The sequence below is a fragment of the Manis javanica genome, chromosome 11 (genome assembly GCF_040802235.1).
Source record: "Manis javanica isolate MJ-LG chromosome 11, MJ_LKY, whole genome shotgun sequence".
In the NCBI taxonomy this organism is placed as follows: Eukaryota; Metazoa; Chordata; class Mammalia; order Pholidota; family Manidae; genus Manis; species Manis javanica.
The window spans coordinates 61,331,905-61,350,782 of record NC_133166.1 but is presented as its reverse complement, the minus strand read 5'-3'; the positions used below and the strand labels follow the sequence as shown (position 1 = coordinate 61,350,782).

At 38.5% G+C, this 18,878-nt stretch overlaps 1 long non-coding RNA gene across 1 annotated transcript in view; it reads right to left on the bottom strand.

The window, feature by feature from the left end:
• LOC140844282 (uncharacterized) overlaps positions 1-18,647 on the bottom strand; it is a 56,865-nt gene extending 38,218 nt beyond the window's left edge. Inside the window, exons 1-3 of the long non-coding RNA XR_012122429.1 lie at positions 18,513-18,647; positions 18,294-18,365; positions 11,314-11,490 (exon numbers count right to left, since the gene is read on the bottom strand). This is a non-coding gene — a long non-coding RNA (uncharacterized lncRNA). The remainder of the gene's footprint in view (positions 1-11,313; positions 11,491-18,293; positions 18,366-18,512) is intronic.
• Positions 18,648-18,878: the final 231 nt, after the last annotated feature.

Sequence of the window (18,878 nt, the reverse complement as noted above, 5' to 3'; positions counted from 1 at the left end):
TAGATAGTAAGGAAAGTAATCTGGAACCTTTGGTAACCACAAATCTAAAGCCTGAAATGGCAATAAGCACATATCTATTCATAATCACCCTAAATGCAAATGGACTGAATGCACCAATCAAAAGACATAGAGTCACTGAATGGATAAAAAAACAAGACTCGTCTATATGCTGCTTACAAGAGACTCACCTCAAACCCAAAGACATGCACAGACTAAAAGTCAACGAATGGAAAAACACATTTCATGCAAACAATAGGGAGAATAAAGCAGGTGTTGCAGTACTAGTATCAGACAAAATAGACTTCAAAACAAAGAAAGTAACAAGAGATAAAGGACATTACATAATGATAAAGGGCTCACTCCAACAAGAGGATATAACCATTATAAATATGTATGCACACAACACAGGAGCACCAGCATATGTGAAAAAAATACTAACAGAACTAATGGAGGAAATAGAATGCAATGTAATCATTTTAGGAGACTTCAACACACCATTCACTCCAAAGGACAGATGTACCAGACGGAAAATAAGTAAGGACACAGAGGCACTGAACACCACACTAGAACAGATGGACCTAATAGGCATCTATAGAACTCTACACCCAAAAGCAACAGGATACACATTCTCCTCAAGTGCACATGGAACATTCTCCAGAATAGACCACATACTAGGCCATGAAAACAGCCTCAGTAAATTCCAAAAGATTGAAATCCTACCAACCAACTTTTCAGACCACAAAAGTATAAAACTAGAAATAAATTCTACAAAGAAAGCAAAAAGGCTCACAAACACATGGAGGCTTAACAACACACTTCTAAATAGTCAATGGATCAATGACCAAATTAAAATGGAGATCCAGCAATATATGGAAATAAATGACAACAACAACACAAAGCCCCACCTTCTGTGGGATACAGTGAAAGCAGTCTTAAGAGGAAAGTATATATCAGTCCAGGCATATTTAAAGAAGGAAGAACAAACCCAAATAAATAGTCTAATGTCACAATTATCAAAATTGGAAAAAGAAGAACAAATGAGTCCTAAAGTCAGCAGAAGGAGGGACATAGTAAAGATCAGAGAAGAAATACATAAAATTGAGAAGAATAAAACAATAGCAAAAATCAACGAAACCAAGAGCTGCTTCTTTGAGAAAATAAACAAAATAGATAAGCCTCTAGCCAAACTTATTAAGAGAAAAAGAGAATCAACACAAATCAACAGCATCAGAAATGAGAACGGAATAATCACGACAGACTCCACAGAAATACAAAGAATTATTAAAGACTACTATGAAAACCTATATGCCAACAAGCTGGAAAACCTAGAAGATATGGACAACTTCCTAGAAAAATACAACCTTCCAAGACTGACCAAGGAAGAAACACAAAATCTAAACAAACCAATTACCAGCAAAGAAATTGAAGCGGTAATCAAAAAACTACCCAAGAACAAAACCCTGGGACAGATGGATTTACCGCGGAATTTTATCAGACATACAGAGTAGACATAATACACATTCTCCTTAAAGTTTTACAAAAAATAGAAGAGAAGGGAATACTCCCAAACTCATTCTATGAAGCCAACATCACCCTAATACCAAAACCTGGCAAAGACCCCACCAAAAAAGAAAATTACAGACCAATATCCCTGATGAATGTAGATGCAAACAAACTCAACAAAATATTAGCAAACCGAATTCAACAATACATCAAAAGGATCATACACCATGACCAAGTAGGATTCATCCCAGGGATGCAAGGATGGAACAACATTCGAAAATCCATCAACATCATCCACCACATCAACAAAAAGAAAAACAAAAACCACATGATCATCTCCATAGATGCTGAAAAAGCATTTGACAAAATCCAACATCCATTCATGATGATAAACACTCTCAGCAAAATGAGTATAGAGGGCAAGTACCTCAACATAATAAGGCCATATATTATAAACCCACAGCCAACATCATACTGAACAGCGAGAAGCTGAAAGATTTTCCTCTGTGATCGGGAACAAGACAGGGATGCTCTCTCTCCCCACTGTTATTAAACATAGTACTGGAGGTCCTAGCCACAGCAATTAGACAAAACAAAGAAATGCAATCAATCCGAATTGGTAATGAAGAAGTTAAACTGTCACTATTTGCAGATGACATGATACTGTACATAAAAAACCCTGAAGATTCCACTTCAAAACTACTAGAACTGATATCGGAATACAGCAAAGTTGCAGGATACAAAATTAACACACAGAAATCTGTGGCTTTCCTATACACTAACAATGAACCAATAGAAAGAGAAATCAGGAAAACAACTCCATTCACAATTGCATCAAAAAGAATAAAATACCTAGGAATAAACGTAACCAAGGTAGTGAAAGACCTATACCCTGAAAACAATAAGACACTCTTAAGAGAAATTAAACAGGACACTAGCAAATGGAAACTCATCCCATACTCTTGGCTAGGAAGAATTAATAGCGTCAAAATGGCCATCCTGCCCAAAGCAATATACGGATTTGATGCAATCTCTATCAAATTACCAACAACATTCTTCAATGAACTGGAACAAATAGTTCAAAAATTCATGTGGAAATGCCAAAGACCCCGAATAGCCAAAGGAATCCTGAGAAGGAAGAATAAAGTGGGGGGGATCTCAGTCCTCAACTTCAAGCTCTCCTATAAAGCCACAATAATCAAGACAATTTGGTACTGGCACAAGAACAGATCCACAGACCAGTGGAACAGATTAGAGACCCCAGACATTAACGTAAACATATATGGTCAATTAATATATGATAAAGGAGCCATGGACATACAATGGGGAAATGACAGTCTCTTCAACAGATGCTGCTGGCAAAACTGGACAGCTACATGTAAGAGAATGAAACTGTATCACTGTCTAACCCCATACACAAAAGTAAATTCAAAATGGATCAAAGACCTGAATGTAAGTCATGAAACCATAAAACTCTTAGGAAAAAAAATAGACAAAAATCTCTTAGACATAAACATGAGCGACTTCTTCATGAACATATCTCCCCAGGCAAGGGAAACAAAAGCAAAAATGAACAAGTCAGACTATGTCAAGCTGAAAAGCTTCTGCACAGCAAAGGACACCATCAGTAGAACAAAAAGTTACTCTAGAATATGGGAGAATATATTCATAAATGACAGATCTGATAAAGGGTGACATCCAAAATATATAAAAAGCTCATGCACCTCAACAAAGAAAAAGCAAATAATCTAATTTAAAAATGGGCATAGGAGCTGAACAGACAGTGCTCCAAAGAAGAAATTCAAATGGGCAACAGACACATGAAAAGATGCTCCACATAGCTAGTCATCAGAGAAATGCAAATTAAAACCACAGTGAGATATGACCTCACCCCAGTAAGGATCACCACCATTCAAAAGACAAACAACAACACATGTTGGCAAGGTTGCAGAGAAAGGGGAACCCTCCTGCACTGCTGGTGGGAATGTAAATTAGTTCACCCATTGTGGAAAGCAGTATGGAGGTTCCTTAAAAAGCTCAAAATAGAAATACCATTTGACCCAGGAATTCCACTTCTAGGAATTTACTCTGAGAATGCAGCAGCCCAGTTTCAAAAAGACCGATGCACCCCTGTGTTTTTTGCAGCACTATTTACAATAGCCAAGAAATTGAAGCAACCTAAGTGTCCATCAATAGATGAATGGATAAAGAAGATATGGTACATATACACAACGGAATCCAAACCCAGCCAGAAGAAGAAAACAAATCCTACCATTTGCAACAATATGGATGGAGCTAGAGGGTATTATGCTCAGTGAAATAAGCCAGGTGGGGAGAGACCAGTAGCAAATGATCTCACTCATATGTGGAGTATAAGAACAAAGAAAAACTGAAGGAACACAAGAGCAGCAGAATCACAGAACCCAAGAATGGACTAACGGTTACCAAAGGGAAAGGGACTGGGTAGGAGGGGTGGGAAGGGAGGGATAAGGGCAGTGAAAAAGAAAGGATGCCTTACGATTAGCATGTATAATGTGGGGGGGCATAGGCAGGGATGTGCACCACAGAGCAGACAAGTAGTCTACAGCATCTTACTACACTGATGGACAGTGACTATAATGGGGTTTGTGGGGGGAGACTTGGTGGAGGGGGAGTCTAATAACCATGATGTTCTTCATGTAATTGTAGATTAGTGATAATAAAATGAATAAAATTAAATGAAAAATAAAAACTGAGGCAAAACATAGTTACTTCCAAAAGAGCAAGACAACATAATAGCAACTTCTTTCATTTGCAATTAAAGACTAACTGTTATCATGGTCAGCATTTATTGACTAGGAACATTTTGAACCGCAAGGCATTAGGGCTAAGCCTTAAATGTATAGTCTAATTTAATCATCCAACACACCTGTAAAGTAGATCCCACTGTTACCTCAGTTTACATAGAAGGAAACTAAGTCTTAGGATGAAGGGCAAACTCCTTGTAACAGGTACAGCCATGTTTCTAACAGATCTATTGCTCTCCAAAACTCAGGGTTTAAATTACTTTTCTCTGCTGCTTTGGAAATATGCTGAAAGTGATCATAAATTTGAAATTAAAGTTTCTAAATGTTTCTATTACAAAGCATTCACAGGTTTTTCTTTGGGGATTTCAATAAATAATCAATAATTATTTCATGTTCCAAATTCCTTGTACATCTCAAGGGCAAGAGATATGTTGAAAATAATCTAAAAGAACCAAATTCTTAATATTTCTTTTTCAACATCAGCTTTTCATATACTGTCTATAACTTTGGCAGTTACCACCATAACATGGGTTGTTAGTATTAAATGCATCCAAGTCTTTTAATTCTGTTTTTCTTTGCTGCAGAATTCTCTATCATGGCTCAAGATGCAAATTCAGACTCAGCAATTGTTAAGGTCTCACTGTATGCTTCAGCTATGAAATGTTAATATGAACAACCAGATTTTACTGTTTTCTATCTTCTGTTCCACTGGTGTTGTTCTGTAACTCTGCTTCTTTGGCTTTTTTTCTTTTTCCTCATGGAGTAAATACCTGGAATTCTGATAACTTGCTGATCTTAATTCTTTATCATTAAGTACATTTTATTTCCCAGGTGACGCTTCTCCTCCTGGAACTCTGAACTCTGAGACCCTGTTGAGCTCATTATTATTGCCAGCAGCAGACACCCAACCCTCATCAGGATGCTCTGACAGACACTTCCTTTTTGCTTGACACCAGGCATTTCACTTCCTGACATCTACAATTTTATGAGAATTCCAGTGGCTGCCTCAAACTGCATTTCATCCCCACTGATAGCATCAATATGAGGCATGCATCTCTGTATCATTCATGCATTAATTTATCTGTAAAATACATCTTTGTTGGTGATGTTTGGTGAACCAAATTAACTTCACATAATTATTTATGATTCCAAATATGCAATATTAGATTAGTTTTCCAAGGTGTCTATTTATATATAATCTTTATCAGCATTGCATATGTCCCCTCAATTTACATCTATTCCTTCAGCAAATATTTATTGAGTGCCCCTTTCTTGTGATATACCATGAAAAATACAAAAATGGGACAATCAATAGGAATAAGAATAGTGCTTGACACAGTGCTCCACAAACATTTGTTGAATCAATAAATGAGTAAACAAACACAATAATGACACAGATATTGAACAATTGCATACTTTATCAAGAGTTTGTTTGACCTTCTTATGAGAGAAACCCCGAAATGCATCAGCTCAGGGACATTGATTACTGGCACTGATAAAGGAATGGGCACATTTTACCTCTGGTTCTAGACTAAGAAGTAAGGGAATTATATCTGAACCCCTCTTAAGAGTAAATTCAATGTCTAAGACTGAAGAAGTGAAAACAGAATAAGACAATCATATACTTGAAGAATCACCAAAATAGAAAATAAAAAAATGGAAAAAGCCTGAAATTATCTCATGATGTTAATGTGTGTAGAGAGGCTATTAGAAGCTGAGCAGGTGGAAGAATAGTAACTGCTGAGTGTGAAAGTAGTTTAGACAAAAGCAGCAAATTCCACTTTAGTTGCCAACTGTCTTTATAAGCCATATAACCCTTTCTTTGTTTTTCATATTATCACAGAGAGAATGATCCATTACAAAGACAGCTGAGGCTGTTAAGTTTAAAATGTAACTAGAATCAAATAAAGGCACACAAAGCACAGTTGACTAGTGCACACTAAGTTGGTAAGCATAACTCATATTTAAATCACTTCAGGTCCATTCCCATCCACAATTCTTCCCACAAGAGAGCCTGAGTGTAGCAATCACCTCTGGGCAATAGGGCCAGTTGCCTATGAGTTGATGAAAATTAAATATGTTATCTGCCCACTTCAGAATTTAATCAATAGGGAGATATGCACTCTCTATTTATGATACTTCCTCTGGTCACATTCACTTCTAAATGTGCAACATCTAGCGTTTGATCTCAACACTCTGCTAAGACAGCTCTTACAAAGGGCTTCAACAACTTTCTATTTGCAAAATTCAAAAGCATCATCTCAGTTATAATTTTCCTTGGCTTCTCTGCAGCATTTCACATAACTGACCATTTCATTTTTTTAAGAAACCTTTACTTTTTTTGGGTTCCATGGCTGCAATGATAATCATCATTCTTCTTGGCTGCTTAGCATCTGAGTCCCTTTCCTCTCCTTGAAGAAGCCTCACTTTTTTCTCTATTTTGGAAATGGAAAATTCTAGACATTTATTTTATATCCTTCCTTGGCAGTTTGAAAACAAGAGCATGCCGAATTCCTGCACTCACACATACCTGCCCGTATATACCTGCCCGATTCTGATATGCAGAATCAGTCCAGGTGACAAAACAGGAGTTGCAGGATTTTCATCATGTCATCACCAGAAGCTGGGTATAGTTGTAATCATTCTTAATGGTTTTCCTCCTAGGTTACATGCTATGCATCCCACAAGTTATCTTAATCAACTCTAGGTCAAGAATGCCAAAGTATTTTAGCACATTAAAATAATTTCATCTAAAAATCTATACAAAGAGAGTAAAATTTTCTCCTTTCTCTCCTCTTCCTCTCCCTTTTTCTCATTTAATTAAACATTGCAATAAAATACTTTTGTTAAGAATTATATGATAAATGTGAAATGGTCAATTATGCCTTAGTTAATAATTCCTGAAAGAAGGGGTTAAGAATCTAGAATTAGAAAAAAAAATTTCAAAGTAAATTTAATTCCATCTTATATTTAGTGATTAAGTCTCCTATCATATCTCCAACCTGTAGCAGTCTACCCTCAGTGCAAACACCTCAATTATTATAATTAAAGTTTTAGAACAGGAAGTAACCCTAAAAAGCTATTCCAATACCACCCTTTTACAGAAACTTGCTGAGTGGAAAGAAAACCAAGACCAGGAGATGATAAATGAGCAGCCCATGGCCACATATTCATTAGTGGTTGATCCCTGTCTCTGAGTTCAGTGATTTTTTTTCTCTGTACCTCTGTGCTTACTCTTGAGGCATCTATAGCTGACCCTGACTATTAGATCATTTTTCCTTACAATCAGCCTGAATTTCTCTCTCTGAAATCTTCTTGGTCCATTGATCTCTGAACATGTAGAGGCATAAAGAATGAGGTTAATCTCTCTTTGAGAAGACCACTATGACTCATTTTACTTAGAGTTTCTGGTAAGTCTTCTCCAGGATAGGGACTTCCCTAATTCCTATAACTTAGTCCTCATCTATTTTCACCCTCCGAGTCCCCCTCACCATTCTTGGCAGTCTTCCAGGCACCCTCCAGTTTATTTTATTGAGTAGTAGCTACAATTGTACATGCTATTTCTACTGTACTTTCACCATCTCAGCATTTGTCTTATCAGTTCTCATTAATAGTGTAACATCTGAAGTGACACAGAAAGTCTGCAAAGGAATCTTGTTCTATTGGAGGTAGCATGGTAAGCATGGTGTTTGGAGAGCTGTCTCTGAAGGTGGGTAGTGAGTGCGATCCTATAAAATACCAGCTGCCTGAGACACACAGAAAGTTTTTTCCAACAACTTGCAGGCAAGTCATTTAAACCCTTTGGGTATGTGTTTGAACATGTGTAAAATAATTCATATGACTTAAGTGATTCCTAAGTAGTTCAGAAACTTGCTGAGAGGAAAGAGCAAGAGGGCTTTGATTCTGAGGATCTGATGCATCCATGAGTTAGCTCTATTATTCACTAGCTGTGTGAATTTGGGGCAGTAATGCACATATTTGGCCACAGTTCCTCCTCTTTAAAATGGATATGTGAATAGGAGAAGCTGAGGAGAATAAAGCTACTAGAATTTTATGTTGTTTATATTTCTACCAGCAAACAGAAAACACTTCTCTGTTATTCCACAATCCACATCCTCTACTCGACTACTGTATTTTGAAAGTGAAAGCCTACACTTTGTGGAGAATAACTTTGAGGTCCTGATTTTATGAGATGACATCATTGATTGCACAAGTATTCTTCTCTTCCTTGGTTTTATTAGTCCTTGATTGGAACTGATGGAATTGTATATTGTGTAGCATTTCAGTAAGCTTGGAGAGAGACTGACTCCCTTTAGCTGCTATCGTAAAAGCCAGCAACCAAGGCTTCTCAACATGATCTCTTTCAGTAATGAGCTGTTTCTAACTTTATCCACATCACAGGCATTCAGTCCGTTAGCTAGTTTTGAAGAACTGGTTGGGATCCAAAGACCATGATGTGTGATCATTGATTTTTCTAAAAGCTGCATCTGCAGATTATCAGCCTAGCAAGTAGCAAGCAGACAACACTAGATGTCTTTCTTCAGTTGAACATCAAGATAACCTAGCTTGTGGCAAACTCAGTCAACTGAAAGAGGGTGATTTTGTATTTTTTTTAACAACCCAAAGCAGCCTCTTTCCAACCATCTCAAATTAGCTTCTGCACAGAGGAATAGTCCATGAATTATTTATAAAATGCACATGCTCCCCACTTGTCTTTTTCTCCAGCCATGACTTGTTATGCTCCTTCCTAGAAGTCAAAGGATGAGCAGGCTCAACAATTTTGTGGAATAATGTTCTCCTAGGATGACCTTACTTTCCCCCCAAGAAAATTAACCAGAGAGCTAAAACTTGTTCAAATGTTGCCTTTCTGACTTGTAGTTGCAAGAAGATCTTTAACAAGAAAGTAGCTTGTTGGCTAGTGCAATTACATCTTTCCTTGAGCCAAAAATTAAAAATTAAAAAAGAAATCTCTGTTGGAGATAAAGGTATTGTGCACATTCCAAAGCATTGATTCTTCTGTAATCAAAATAAATCCAGAATTAGAAGTGATATTAATTCGGTGAAGACTATGTATGTGGCACCAGCAGGTGCTAGGTACCCAATCTTCAAGACCCTGACCTCACAACCTAGCGTATTTTATTTCCACTTTAATGATGCAAAAATATCAAGGACATTATCCAGTATTTCTTACAGGGTCCAATATTTTACAAGAACATTAAGACAATCAACTACAATTCTTTCAATAGTCTATAATGCAGGTATAAATGGACACATATTATACAGGAGCAAACAGACTGAGTGAAGTTTGACCTTGGATAGCATGACTCTGCCCAGGCAACTCTGATACAGCAGATTTAGTGATCATTTGTGTAGAAACATTTATTACAAATTGTTCTAAGTACCTTTCCAATATTATTTATTGACCTTCCAAGCAAGTATGCAAAGCAGATACTATTGTCTCCATTTTACAGATAAGAAAACTGAATCTTAGGCTGAATATTTTGCTCAAGGTTATCTAAATAATTTGTGGTAGAATCAGGATACTAATTCAGGTTAACTGGAGTCAATGCTTATGGTCTTTCTCTAAAATTACATTGTATCACAGTATAGGCAATGATAGACTCCTTTACCTTACCCATGACTTAAAATCCTCTTGAAGTTAATACTTTCATTTCAGCCATGTGCCCCATTTGCATTTCCTGAAGTATGGAAGGGGGATATAATAGTACATATTGCATGGGACAGTTGGGAGGATTAAATGAATTAATATGCCCAAAACACAACAGAACCAGACAGAATTATAATGAGTGCTAGCTATTTTTTAAAATTTTTTGTCATGACTATTGTTATTTTTACTTCTCTCTAAGGCAACAAAGACTATGATGAAAGTATCATTTTCTAAAACCCTTTTGTGAGTCTGGAAAAAGCTGTTTTGGTACACAGGTTTCACTTGTGGAGTCAAAACTCATTACACTTCTGTGGACATATGCTAGGAATATGAACCACATCCTCCCAATTTCCTTCATGGTATTCCCCCCATGTTCAAGACATAGGACTTCTCAAGGTGGCCTTGTTATCTGCTGCTCTTCTTTCCTACAGCTCCTTCCTGAGTGTCCAGTTGTCACAGTGACACGGGCAAGCACTGACAGGCTTGTAGGCTTCCCCTGGGAGTCTCTGCGGCCAGCCGAGCTCCACCATTAACAATCACAGTGCGAGTGCTGTGTGTGGGCTCTTGCCTGCTGGTTACAAGTCAAACAGGCCCTTGCCTCACAGTCAGCCATTCCCCGAAGCCTCAAACTGACACAACAGAACAGAATACCTCTCTCTTGCTGCAGACTAATCAAGCCAAAGGCCCTAACTATCAAAGTAGGATTCTTCTGGCCTTCAGCAGTAGAACTTATTTCTCCCTGCCCACTCTAGGGCATTAACCTACCTTTCACATCCATCTGCACATGACATTTTTACTTAAGTGTCAGGAAGATTTTTTGGAAAGAGCTGAGGGGAAAGAAGATGAGTCTTTGGGGTGGTCATAGTTAAGACGGATTCTCATTTACCCAGAGAGCTAGCAGATTTTGCTCTTAAAATCATGGAGTATTACCCTGTCTAAACTGTTAATTGCTGATACCATCTAGAACTTGATGCATTATGACCTAGGTAACATGAACTGTCAAATTATGTAGGGCTAGATAGAAAATCTAATATCTTCATTAGGAATAGTTGGAAAAACTTCTTGTGACATCTTAATCTATGCCTTGCAATTACTCTTTCTACCTACATGCTGCATGGAAAACATTCAAGATTTAGGATAGACCAACCTGAGGTGGAATACCATCTGTACCACTCATAACACTGTAACCTTCCGTCAAATATTTTAATCCTTTCAGCTTCTGTAAAATAACTTATTATTTTCAAAGGCTGTTTTGAAAATGAAAAGTGATGGTGATTTCAAAGAAGTTAGAAAATGCTATATCCTCCCATGATTAGTTCACATAGCCCTTCTCACTAAAGCCTTCCCTGTTCCCACCTCATGTTGCCCTTTCTCCTTTGTCTTGTTCTTTCTGCTTTCTCTGTGTACTTCATAGGACCTCTCACCATCTGAAATAGTCTTGTTTCACTTTTGTGTTTATTTAAGGTTGCTTGTTTTTCTCTCCACTTGGCATCTCTTTTTTTTTCCCCCTGGTGTCCATGACAGCACCTGATACTGATAGACAACAAATAAAAATTTCTGAGTGACCAAATGACTATATTAGTTTCTTACAGCTACAGTAACTAAGTACCACAAAATGGCTTACAACACAAAAGTATTCTCTTAGAGTTTTGCAGGCCAGAAGACCAATATCAGTATCACTAAACCAATTCAGGGTATTGGCAAGGCCATTTTTAATCTGAGCATTTAGGGGAGAATCTATTTTCTGTTTTTTCCACCTCTTGTGGATTCTGGCCTTCCCTAGCTTGTGCCCCCATCATTCCTGTCTCTGCCACGATGGCCACATGCTTCTTCCTCTTCTGTTGGTTCCAAATTTCCTTCTGTTACCCTCTAATAAAGATATGACTGTATTTGGAGACTACCTGGATACTGCAGGATAATATCCCCATCTGAAGATTCTTAACATAATCATTTCTGTAAAGTCTTTTTTAGTCATAGAAAGGCAATATTCACAGGTTCCAGAGATTAAGATGTAGATATCTCTTAGGGGAAGGGCATATTCAGTTCACCTCAAAGAGTATTTAATTTTTATTATTTTTATAACAACCCTCCTTTCCATCTTTTCAATCCTTATCTTCTGACTTTCCTGCCATTACCAGTACTTATCTTCTCCCTTATTTTTTCCTTCCCTTTGTTTCTCTTTTGCTCTTTCTTTGCTTCTCTTTTCCTTCCTTACTTTTTTCCTTCTTTCCTACAGAAAACACTAACATTTAAATAATCAGCTTGTAGGGAAAATGGAAGTTCCTGGCCAGGATCCTCACCTGACCCTAATCTACTGGCCCACTGTGCACATGCAATGATGTACTTGGCCTGCTGTGCAGGCACATGCTTCCATATGTGTTGACAAGGAGCCATAATTGTCTGTGCTGCTATATAAAGAGCTCCACCCAATGCTCTCTGGCTGCTGGATGCTGAAGTGGATTGTGAATTGCAGAGTTGCCAGATGCAGACATGATTCTAGCACTTGACCTGCCACCGTGAGAACAAAGCTTGGTATAAACCCTTTTACCCCCAATACTCCGTTGTCATTATCTGGTCTCACCAAATCCAGAGTGAACTTTCTCAGAGCTGAAGCCCTCCAGTGAGACACAGCTTAAGGGCCTGTTCGCTCTGAGGTTTATTTTCCCATAGGCTATGTAAGATAAAATAATATACAATACATCCAAGAAAAAGCCCTCATTAAATTTGGGGGGATTATGTGGACCTTCTTTCATTTCTTTTGATTTAAAGGCTATGATTATCATCTGTTTGCAGCTTTTAACAGGCCTCCTCTTAAGAATGTCCCATGAATCTATAAGTAATTATCAAGGACAGTCTGTCTTTTGGTGAAGAGGGCCAAAATAATTATAACACTAATCTAAGATGCCAATTGTTAGGTAATTATTCAGCTACCACCTGATAATTAACCTGTACTACCTGTATGATCAAGCAGCTAACATTTCAATTAGAACCTGACGTGGGGTATTTAATGTCTTTGAAAACTAGAGCAAAATACAAAAACCCACTACCCCAAAAAGTCTTTACTAATAATTAATTAATTAATTAATCATATTGGATTTGACTCATATGACGGCAGGTCATTTGGATGGTAGGTATCTCAGCTGATTTCAATTAATTTATCACTTTTTTAATCTTGGGTAAAACAGCACAGAAGTGGAATGTAATCAGCATTATAAGACATATGGCAAACTCTGAACTACCTTTTACATTCAGAATGCTGAAGCATACTCCTCTTGTGGAAAGTTGGAAGAAAAATCCTATATATAAATATGAATGTTGACCATAGTTCATGTGCTCTGGCCAGGATTTCTGGGAAGGTGGCATCACTGGATGGTATATAATTAAGTCTGCAAAAAGATTCTGAAAGGCTGCTTAATGTCACTCAACAAGACTGAGCTGAATTAGACTTGTCTGTCTAAAAACAAAGCTTACAACAAAAAAGTGCTAATCAAGCATCTTTTAGGTAAGCACCTCTTCTGTTTATTTTTGTCTGTGTGGAGATAGAATTGCTAAAAGCAAAACCAAAGAACTATTTTTGTTCCTTGGTGAAATGTCAGGGGCTCTAGAGCTGCATTCTTGTTAATCCAGTGGACTTATTTCCATTAAAAGGGACTTACTTGGGAACAGTGGGAAGTGAGGATGGGCAGCATGAAAAATAAACTTTAGCCCAAGGCCGTCCATTGAACATAGAAAAATTGGAGGCTTTGGGTTTGCTGGGACAGAAGCCTATGGGCAGCCATTTTTTAGCTAATTACTGATGATTGCGTGTGATCAAAGGGACGAAAGGAAATGCATTGCTAAGATCACATTGTTAAGATTTCCTCAGAAGGTTCTGAGGAATTACCATCCAGGCAACTCAGACCAATTTTCCTCTTGAATAATATAGATTAAAGGTGTTTAATTTTATTTCTTCCTCTGACCTCTCTTTAAATAATATCTAGCATGGCAAGCAGAAAATTATAGTATCTAGCATGGTAGCAGAAAAACAAAACAAAAGCCACCTGTAACAAAATGTTTGACTATAGTTAAACATATCTGGAGTCTAGAAACAGAATTCTAGATCAAGGAAGGTGATTTCATCAGGGGCTCTGGGGCTGCTTCTCTAATCTTGGATATCCCAAGCATGGATACTAGAGCTGGACCACAAGGTTCAATTACCAGTTCTGCCTCTTACAAACTGTGTGACCTCAGATAAATTGTTTGACTTTGTAGTTTCCTCATTTATAAAATGTAGATAAACAAGTATCTCACCTGTTACTATGAGAGTAAATTAAAGCATAAAAAGTTAATACAAGAAATCCAGTTAGAAAAAAGTATTAGTAAAACTGATCAATGAACATTAGCTATTGTTATTTATATCATTTCCTCGTCTGTTAAAAAGGATGACGTCCACCTCCCTGAACTGTGACGTATCTAAAATATTGATCTGAGTATCTATCATAGAATAAGAGCTTAATCTGTAACATGCACTCTATTTACTGGTAAGTGTGCACATTCGTTCCTCCCTATATATGCATCTTTATCTTGGCTTTGTGCTCTCAGTCAAAGAAGTACAAAAAAAATATGATCACTGTATGGCCCAAGTTTATGTACAACTATGCATCTTTTCTAGTTCACTTTCCTTCTCTTGAAAGAGTTTTTCTGCCTAAATTCCCAGAAAAGGTCAATTGAAACAGTGATCTGACATCACCTTAAAATGCCTGAAAGCCATGAGACTACATATTACAACCTATGTATCTACATTCTGAGTTTCAGCGGAAGACAGGGAAGAGATGAACGAAGATGTCCTATTGCTTCTTCCAGTAGCCATCACTCAGTGTATCCGCCACAACTCCCAATCACCCCTGAAAAGAGTTGCTGATGGGCCAGAAAAACACATTGGAGAGCAAAGCAGGACAGGTGATCTCTCCTTCTCTGTTTCCTACAGTCCAAAAAACATGAAGCGTTCTCTAGCCCTCAGGACTAGTTCCAAAAGGAGCACCAAATAGCCATGGATACCCAAGAGACTCCAATGAAATTGACCTGGAGAAAAGAGATGATGTTTGAAACAGCCTTGAATAAATCCAAGGTTAAAAGAGAAGGAGTATATAGATGTTCAGTAAGGAGGACATATTCAAAGGATGGAGGGTACAATGGTGCCATGCTTTCCTTTATTCCATGTCGATCTTGGAGAATTTATTGTTATTATATCTTTAAATGAAGTTGGAAGGACACAGGTATTCCACACAGAAAGACAACTCACTGGATTATACAGATGCCACTGCTTATATGGGTGCCTTGGGAAACAATTCCTACACAACCCACTCTCTAGGAATTTAGTCTTACATTAAGTACATATGGACAAAGAAGTAAGAGCAATGGTGACGGACATCAAAAGAAAGAAAATACAGCATAACAGAGCCACACCTAGCCTACATGTCAGGCAAAACCTTTCTGAAATAATTTATATAAACTGAAAGAGAAAAGCTAAAGAATACCTTGGTCTCCTAATGACCAGCTTGAATGATATTTCTGTGTAGTTGCTCATAACTTAGGTATTATGTATGAATGTCAAGTAGGTGTACACACCTACTTTTTTAAATTATAGAAGTGCTCTTCCACTTGATAAACCTCATGTGGGTAGGCAAAACTCAAAGAATGTGGCATCCTTGGAAAGCTAAAAAATTAAAAGTGGACCTTACAGATGTGTTCATTGTAAATTACTGAAATAAGAGGTCTCTAAAGTTTCTTCTAGCAGTAACATTCTACAGTTACTTAGTGCATAAAATGTGATAATAATTTCTGTGCACATAGTTTTTTACATATGTGTAGGGAAAATGGAGTTCCTATCTCCAGGATGTTCACCTGACCCACTGCAGACATGCAATGATATCTCATGCTTATGCTGAGCAGGCGCATGCTTACAGAAATGTTGGCAATGAGCCTTTATTGTCTGTGTTGCTGTATAAAGACCTCCTCCCAGGGCTCTAGGCAGATTGTGGATTATGGATTGCAGACTTGCTGCATATATATGCAGTGCATATAATCTAAGCGCTTGAACAGCTTCCGCAAGAATAAATCTGGATAAGAACGTTTTTCCCTAGGCTCTGTTGTTATTTTTCAGACTCACCAAACCCAGAGTGGAGTTGCCTGGAACGGAAATCCTTTGGCACTACAATACACATATTGTATTTATTGTTTTATGGTATATACGTATCATTTTATAGGAAATATCGTTATTCTTTTTTGCTTGATTATTTCTTGAAATCCTCTCACATAAAAATTCCTGCTAAGTTTTAGGGAATGGCCAACAATTGTTCACTTAAATAAATGGAGACAGCATAGCAGAGTGATTCAATGTATCACTCTAGAGTCAGTATCAAGTCTAGAATCTAGGCTCAGAAACATTGTCATTAAGTCTTGAAGCCTCAGTTTCCTCATCTATATGAAGGGAACAAACGTGGGGACCTGTAGGAGCTTCCATGTACAGCTCTTATTCTATTAGCTAGTGTATAGTTAACTTATTATTCAATACCATACCAACTCATGTATCTCATGTATAGTTAAGTGTATCTCTCTCCTCTACAGATGAGGAAACTGAAGGTCCGAAGTTCATGTCAGCAACTTGTCCAAAGCCATAGACTACAGGAAGAGGGATGCCAAATCAGGTCTTCTGAGTCCAAATGCATTGCCCCTTGTTTTTAGAAGAACAGCTTTGCCTATCACAGAGGTATGAGAGTGTCTGATAAGATCAGGCTGGAGAGAGCATCCCCAGCACAGCTCCTGTGCATGCCTCACTCTGTAATGGTCAGAGTAGTTGAATTCAATGCATTGTTTTAAAGGAGCAAATTCAAGGTTATCCACATAATAACCTCTCTCTCCCTCATTTGCATTCAGATATACTTTCTTGAGTGGTTGCAAAGGGATTGTGTTTGAGCTACTTTGGGAAATTGCAAATGAGCTTGAAACATACAGGTATCATCTGTCAGGTGTGTCTGATGGAAAAAAAATGAAGCACAGCTGCTCTAAATGGTGGTGAGTAGAGCCAACCACTCTGCAGCTCAGCCTACCACCCAAGGAGTACTTTTCAATACCTATCTTTGCTCTTTGGGATTTGTGCCCCTCATTTTTCATCTTGGCTGCGTTAATGTGACCCCTTAGAAAAGCTATGGCCTTGGGCTGCTTAGTCTGATCAAGCTGCTGCTGCAGTCTACCAAAACGCTGTCCTTGTCAAAGCTCAGCAAGATGGGCATTCCCTGAGGACTCACAAGCCTGGCACCCCTTGGCTTCCTGCAAACCTGACCTGCCACAGCAGAAGCCTCTGGAAACACAACAGGGGCAGGAAGGGAGGAAAACAGTGTTATACAATATGCACCAACTCAATTCCTTGAAATCCAACTCACAGCTTTCTAGAAGGAGATTGAAGTGGCAGAGAGGAGGCTGCTCTGACATGTATCCAGGAGGTGCTTGATGGTGACTGACAACTTGTTATGCAGCGGCTTAATTGAACCTGATGGCCTCATAAATGAAAGCAACGTGTGCCAAGCCAAAGGGAATGGAAGTGCCTGGTTGGGCTTACTGTCTTCATTTCCCCAACAGTGGCTGACAAATTGCCATTTTATAGGGGCACCTCCTGCCAAAGAGTTTCCTGGGTTTTGCTGTCCATATAATTATTTCCTGACCCTAGAGCTTCTGGCATTACTATGCAAGGTACTCTGCAGAGGCAAATTATATTAAGTAAGGCAATAAGGCCAGGGGTTTTGACTGCGGTTGTTTTAAGGGACTATGGACAAAGAATAACCCAGAATAGCAAGGCACTCTAGCCTCCCGAACATTCCAGAGGGTGCTCTTGAAAATTAGAGGCCTGCAGGAAAATATAGGAGTAGGCCTTTTCTAACGATAGCTACCCAGAGTTTATTAATTGCTGGAATTGTGTCAGGTGCGTTACATAAGTGATCTTTATTCCCATCACAAAACTGGAAGCTGATCCTTCTCGTCCCCATGTTAGAGATGAGGAAACTCAGACATTAGCTTAGACTCTCACACATATTTACCCAAAGATAGTGAACAGTAGGATAGGGATGAGAAACCCATATCTGTTTGAGTTCCAAACTGCAAATTTCTCTATGACAAACTGACAACATTTAAGTATTTGCCTGGGTTGAAGATTCTAAAAAAAAGTATTAACAGGGACTTGGAGACTCCAGTGATTAGGTCAATATTAATAACTGTAAAGGTGATGGGGAGGATGAGCACAAAGGCAATGGCAGTGCTAGCAGACAGACACATACCTGCCTGTCTCACTCTGCCTGACTTACTCTTTCCTTTTGGCCCTGTTCCTGCAGACACCACCTCCTCTGCTTTTTTCTTAGTCAAGGGAAGCTGCAGAGCTAAACAGAAAAATTTGTGCTTATGATTTTAAAAACAAAAAAACAGAGGGGAGAGGGTTGAAGGTATAGATACATCTTAGATAGAAATGGGGAGTTAGAAATCACCCCACTGAAACAGAAAGGGAGAGAAGAGAGAAAGCAGAGTACCTGCTTCAGGAAGGTGTTAAGGGGGTGCAGTGTACCCATAAGACCCCAGAGAGGAAGGGTGCCTTGGGGCCATTAGGTGGTGGGAAAGAGGAAAAGAGGTAGCCTGGAAAAGGCAGCCTTCCACACACTAGACTGACATGGACACTGAAGGGAGTAAACTGGAGTCATAATGCCTGTCACAGTGACAAATACACAGTCTGTAACCTGCGACCTGTTGGGAGGCCTGCCTGACCCACGCCAGCTACTTGTTAGCAACTAAGGTCTGGAGCCACGGCACAACCCTGAAAGAGGGTTGTGAAGATGAAGTCAGCCTCTGCTCGGCAGGTGAAGTCTAGAAAGTAAAATTCTATTGTATTGTATATACTT